The sequence below is a fragment of the Eutrigla gurnardus genome (genome assembly GCF_963514095.1).
Source record: "Eutrigla gurnardus genome assembly, chromosome: 6".
Taxonomy (NCBI): domain Eukaryota; kingdom Metazoa; phylum Chordata; class Actinopteri; order Perciformes; family Triglidae; genus Eutrigla; species Eutrigla gurnardus.
In genome coordinates, this window is record NC_139920.1 from 15,662,270 (window position 1) to 15,668,254 (window position 5,985).

Sequence of the window (5,985 nt, forward strand, 5' to 3'; positions counted from 1 at the left end):
CTTTCAATAAAACAAAATAAAAAGAAGGGCCAAACAAGGGATGTTTGTTTGGTCCACTCTTCCTCTGAAGACTCTCAGTAAACCTGCAGTATTTAACAAGGATATTCACCCTGGCCATTATGCCAATGGAAATAAGGGTGTCCTATATATATATGTCCCACAGATATGAGGGCACATAACTTTATTATGTCCATTATTTTAACTATGAACAGGAAAACAGAAAAAAATTGTTTAATAAAACACAAAACAGCAAACATGTCACATGTTTAAACTAATAAAAACAGGGAAGGCCAGATAGGGAAATATATTCCAGTACACATGAAATGGAAATCTCTACAGTGGAACAGAGTTTGTTTTGAGTCAACATTGCATTTATATGCTACTTAGAAGGGCGGAGTAGTGATTGAGCTATAGTGCTGCACTTGCTGTGCTTGGCCTTTTCCTCACTGGTCTCTTCCATGCAGTCCTCCCAGAGGAAAACCAGCAGGAGGATGACCTACTTTTGGTTTTCAGACATCAGCTGACCAGTGAAGATCCCAGTACTGACTTCTTCCTGGTCCAGATTCATGAGAAAACATTCTTCTTTAACTTTAATGGTTTATTACACTGCATATGCTATAGTATCTGTAAGTGGTGAGAAAAAAACAGCTGTTTTGACATCAATGGTGCAGGTTTTAGGAGATAAAACATTGATGACATGGTACAGCTTTCAGACAAGAAGAAACATTTCAACTAGATTTGGATACATTTTAAAGAAAGGCTGAGTTGTTATGTTTTCAAAGGGAATAGATCAACATTATACTCAAAGGGAGAGTGAATGAAAAGATCAAAAGGCCTATCAGTCTTGCGCCCTAACCCGAACCCTAACCCCATTTGTGTTCTTGCCAGAGTTAGATGAGAAGAATGATAAGACCGATCTGTCCAACTGAATATGAAGCTTAACTTAGCATGAAGACTGAAACAGGGGTAACAGCAAAAAATCCACCTATCCACCCATGCCTTCTGAGGTAATTTCTTCATAGCATGCTCCCTAACAATGGCCCTTCATCTGCTTTATTTCCCCCCTTTCACAAAAGAGCACTTAAGTGATAAGAAAGATGTGAGATTTGCAGAATCATTGAGAAAAAAAATCATTGCAACTCGCATCTCGGAATGTCTGGCAGACATCTCTATCTGGACAAATGCGCATCACCTCAAGCTTAACCTGAATAAAACCAAACTCCTCTTCATCGGAGGGAAAGACTGCCCTCGCATGGACCTGTCGGTCACTGTCAAGGGCATCACAGTATTGACTTCCTCAACTGCGAGGAACCTGGTGTAAACCTCAACAACCAACTATCCTGCACCCCCAACATCACTGCTGTGGCCCGATCCTGCAGATTTGCTCTCTATAATATCCGCAGCATCCGGTCTTTTCCTCACAAACAATGCAACGCAACTCTTGGTCCAAGCACTGGTCATCTCCCGCCTTGACTACTGCAACTGTCTCCTGGCTGGACTCTCGGCCTCTGCGATTAAACCATTGCAGCGTATCCAGAACGCTGCACGCCTTATCTTCAATCTACCCAAATTCTCCCATGTGACCCCCCTCCTCTGTGACCTCCACTGGCTCCCTGTTGCAGCACGCATCCAATTCAAGATGATGGCACTGGCCTTCAAGGCCATCAATGGAACGGCACCCATCTACCTTCAAACACTGTTCAAACCACACGCCCTGAAGCGAGCACTTCGCTCCTCTACTTCAGCTGGCCGGCTGGTACCACCATCGCTGAAATCTAACAAATGTCGCTCAGAAAAGTCCAGACTCTTCTCTGTTCTGACGCCTCAATGGTGGAACGAACTCCCGACTAATGTCAGGACAGCAGAGTAATTTGCCATCTTCCAAAAAAGGCTCAAGACTCACCTGTTCAGACTTCACCTCGACACTGCATAGCATGACCCACTAACAACACCCCCCCCCCCCCCCCCAAAAAAAAAACAACAAAAAAAAACACTTCTACGTTCTTACCTATAGCATTTTGATCATAGCACTGTTGTTCTTAAGGTATACTTGCTGAACAGCTACTACTTCACTCCGACGAGGACCGAACACTTGTTTGTATTTTTTCGCTCTTACTTTATTGGCAATGATATGTTGTGGTTTCTTTCTTTTGACAAATGTACTTATTGTAAGTCGCTTTGGACAAAAGCGTCTGCTAAATGACCTAAATGTAAATGTAAATGTAATCAAGTTACACCCTTCAGTGATCAAAGATACTTTATCGGCATGTGCTGGCAGGGGAATCTCATTGCAGCATTTGAAATAAAGAGATGACACCATCCCTGTCGGTGACATCATCCTAACCAGTCTGCAAGCATGACATCATCCTCTTGGTATGAAATCCCAATGGGACATTTTTCTCCTTCCCGAGCAGAATCTGATTACTTATTCATCAGCGGCTTCCCTGTCTGAGGTGCAGAGACACTGCAGGGCCGGGAGGCTGCTCGATAGAAGGAGCCAACTCATCATGTTGATACAGCGTAAATAGCTTAACTCATCTACTGTTGTGATGACACTGTAGCTCTGCCATCACCCCCCCCCCCCCCCCCCCCTCCCCCCGAGTAAAGGTCACATGTGAATAATGTTAATGGGTCATGAATCATGTCTGCAAAGCACTTTAGCTCTTCCAGTGTGGCCAGGACTATTTGAAGCTGGCTGTTTATTTCTTGGTGGACGGTATTTAAAGGGTCAAATGAATGATGAATTTAATGATCAAGTATGATCACACAAGATATTTGCTTTAACTGTAAATCAACAAAGATACTTGTCATATACTTTGTCATTAATGATATTAATTAATAATGTGTATACTGGGTGTATAATCCTCAAATCATCATTTTTGAACTGGAATACGTGATGTAAGAACTCTAATCACTAAGATAATTATAATGATTGTGATTTAGTAGAGCAAGATAAGTAGAAAATAAATAAATAAAACATGTGCCCTTAATATCCTTCACACAGTGAAAAGACCATAGGACTTATAATTAATCAATTAAATGAACAAACAAAAATTAAGTGTTTACATACAGGCTCATACCAAAATCTCTTTGTCCCTGAATAGTCTGAATGATAATTGGCATGGTTATCAGATACTAGGAGACATCTTTTTTTAGTCTCTTGAGGTCACTGATCAATCATGGATAATTATCAGATTTTGATTATTCATTTGCTTGTTTATTTTTTAAATATTTGCACCACACAAACACCTTCACATGGGGATTACATACCAAGAGGGTGATGTCATGTTTGCACACAGGTTGGGATGATGTCATTGGAAGGAATGATGTCATCTCCTCATTTTGAATGCATACTGGTGAGGCTGCTGTGGTGTGTTCCCCCTCCCCCTCCCCCTCCCACTCACATATCTGATCGGGGAGCCATATGTTTGCACCTCATTTTATATACAGTGTATGTAAATCTCATATGTATGTATCCCTTTAGGCTGGGTCACAAAGGAATGGAAAAGATTCCCAGAAGGAGGAATGGATGAAAGTGCTTCATCTTATACCTCTTGTTAAAAGAATTCCCATCAAAAAGTATTTTTCTTTTTTAATCAGTTTCCAAAATAAATCCAGAGTGCATTTTTGTTTATTGATTTTTCTTTGACCAAAAATGATTCTGTTTTCATTGCCAGTTTTCCACATATTCATACCAATTTGCTGGAATGAAGAAAGCAGTCTGCTATCTCTTTAATAGCGCAGCTTCTCTGAAGGGATTTCGGAATGCGTCTGAAACCAGATGCTGCAGATTCCCAACCGTCACAGCGGCATTCAATGACAGAGCAACACCAGGCTGCCGAAACTAATGAGCAAAATCCATCTCCATAAAGATCAGTGGGCTGTAGAAGTGAAGCGATGTTCCTCCATCATGACGCAGAACGAGGAAATCCATTTACAAATGTACCGCCTCCTCTTCACATAGGCAAATTTATGCACACAATGACGCATCTTTTCTACGTCATTAAGTTTGATAGTGACACACACACACACACACACACACACACACACACACACACACACACACACACACACACACACACACACACACACACACACATAACATGTACTGCTATACCTGTGAGGACCTTGTATTGCATTTATGACCTGGATGAACTTTATCCATAAACATGTCAAACAAAAGTCTGGTCGTAATTCCGACCTGGGCAGCATAATGGCTTTGTGGTTAGCACAGTTGCCACCCAGCAAGAAGGCTGATCTGCTGTCCAGCTGTGTCCTTTGTGTAGTTTGCATGTTTTCTACCTGGTTCATCTCCAGATGCTCCAGTCTTCTCTCACAGACACTTCCCACAGTGCCACGATTTGTATCTGTCCGAAAAGCCAGTGATTTACTGATGTAATTGTATTACTCTCATTATTTATCATATATGTTATCATGCAGTGATCATTAGTGCAGATCCAAGTTCTGTGCACTCCCATGCAAACACGAGCAGCCATGTGTCGGGAACATCACATATAGCCTTTTACAATCATGAGAGCAGAAAGAGAGCTGGTAAATGTGTTTAGTTCAAATTGAGCTGTTACTCTTAGAAATATCTCACTCTATATTTGTAGGTGATAGTGCAAATCTCTGCATACAGTTTATGAATACAATGCTATTTATAGAGTCAACATCAGAAATAAATATTAAGCCCGTGGGAAACAATGAGTTGTGCTTTATGAGTATTGCTCTATTCATCTAAATATCCACACTGATTCCCATCATACAGACAATAGCGGTGTTTTCCACTGACATGTGCCATTTAAAAAGGCAATGTTCCCTTGCCTCTGTTTCTGTATGGCTGAATGCTCAGCACCTGCAAATTAAAGCTATTATCTGAAGGACAACATTGGAGAAATACAAGGACACCATGCAGCATTACAGTATAAAAAAATAAACGTTCTGTATTTTCAGTGTCATGGAACTTAAGAGGAATAGGAAAGCCTACAGTCAATACTGACACAGACATACTTTCCATTCAAGATTATTGACTCACGTGTCTTTTTGTATTTGGAAGTTAACTTACTTTCCAGGATTAAAACAGGAGGCTTTTTAAGGAAAATAAGAGTGTTAGATGGAGGCCGCATGAGATCACTAAATAACTAGACTGTTTGCCCCGTTTGTTCCCATTTGACTGCAATCTGTGGACTCCTGTTTCATACGAGTCCAACAAATGTTTGTATGACTGACATGACGTGTGTGCCTGGAGCGGAGTTCCCTAGAAGTTAGTTTGTTATTTTTTGCTCTTTTGTCCTGAGCAGCAGTTACAGTAGGGAGTGGTATTCTTAGGAAGACAGGGGTGTTGGAGAGCAGTTGGTCTCCATGCTGAATGCAAATTGAGAGGTTAATTTCCACAGGTCATGTATAGACTCACTTTTGGCTTTTGTCAGAATCAAAGAGAGTCCTCACAACATGACGAATACACACACACCAACACAACAATACGGACACTTATTAATTTGCTTGTATTTATATAATTAAGTAAAAAATATATAATATAATAATATAATATAAAATCTTTGAAATGTAAGATTGGGTAATTTTTCAGATTCCGTAGGCTACCAGTTACATGTTGCTGTGCTGGAAGAAATATTCAGATGCTTTGTTTATAGGCTACTGTAAGTAAAATGAACAGTAACAGCAATATGAAAACACTCTATGACAAATAAAGATACTTATTATTATAGCATATTTGAAGTAACTGTCTATTCAACACTGTCACCACGCCAGTCGAAACAAGTCTCGCACTTGTCGGTGTATTGTGTAGTTCAGGGGTTATAGGTAAATACACACACCACACATATCTTAACATAATCAGCAGACAACATGGAATACTCAACATCGTGTGCCAAACATTAACAAACTATACAATTATAACTAACTATACTGATTAAACTAATAACAACATGTTTTTTGTTTGTTTGTTTGTTTAATTCTCGTCCCAAG